A 1,074-nucleotide genomic window follows, 5' to 3' on the forward strand; every position below is an offset into this window, starting at 1 on the left:
CAAATGCTACACTTAAATAATGGGAAATTCAAGGCACAACCATTAAGTAGTAAGATTAATAAAAATTATGTCACTAAGTGGCAAATTCATTCTAGTGTGATTTTTTTGGAGTAATTTATTATGTAAAGTTTCATGAGAAAACATTGAAGGTTTTTTCAAATTTGGCATGTGGTTGATAGTGTAATATGAGTCACATTGGATGTTTTTGGCCGAATTTATTCTGGCTCCAAAACAAACCTTTCGTACAACGTGATAGCGACGGGTTAGTCAATCGTAGCTGTTTATTGCAAAATCGACGGTGTAAAATGTGCAACTAACACACGTGTTAGTCAATCCGTAATGATGTTTTAGAGCTAGAATAGACGCATCCAATGTTTTTTACTTTTTTAAGTAAATGAATGCATTCACAAAAAAATTATTGATATTAATGGTTTCTTCGAATATAATTCTACTATACAACGAAGTACATTTCATGAGATTTAGGATAAGTATGAATCATATTTTATAGTGTCTAACATGATTAAACACTCTACAAAGATCTCCCATATTCCTAAAACCATTATGCCATCTTTGCCGAACATCATACATGTTTCTAACAATACAGTGAGATTTCTATAAATGAAATGTCTAAACATACGATAAATAAATAAAAAACCCCTTGTAAAGGCTTAATAAAATCATTAAATGGCATTATCCAAATATCCCAAATTTCTGCATTCACAACATACTGTAATATGATTACTCGCCATCAGCAAATTCTTATTACTTAGAAATCGGCTTGAATGCGGTGAGCGTGGATCGAACACGCGACCTTCAGATCTTCAGTCTGACGCTCTCCCAACTGAGGTATCCCCGCACGTTTAAAATGTATAATTATTTTGTTTTTATTCACGTGAATAATGAATTAACAAAAATAAATTGATGAAAACCCTAAACGCAAGCATTTCTGAGGAGTTAGAATTGAATCAAAATGTTGTATATCTCGCAACTTTGAGAATGCCATTTATTATAGCTCCGTTCAACTATTCTTTCGCCTTTTACTAAAAGATACTGTTTCTTGCTTACAAAAATCGC

General features: G+C 32.3%; 1 non-coding gene across 1 annotated transcript; it reads right to left on the reverse strand.

The window, feature by feature from the left end:
- Positions 1–783: 783 nt before the first annotated feature.
- On the reverse strand, positions 784–856 carry TRNAF-GAA (transfer RNA phenylalanine (anticodon GAA)). Its single transcript has one exon. It is a non-coding gene; the product is annotated as a tRNA-Phe (tRNA).
- Between the last annotated feature and the right edge of the window lie 218 nt (positions 857–1,074).

Source organism: Cryptomeria japonica, chromosome 3 (assembly GCF_030272615.1).
Source record: "Cryptomeria japonica chromosome 3, Sugi_1.0, whole genome shotgun sequence".
NCBI classification, from domain to species: Eukaryota; Viridiplantae; Streptophyta; class Pinopsida; order Cupressales; family Cupressaceae; genus Cryptomeria; species Cryptomeria japonica.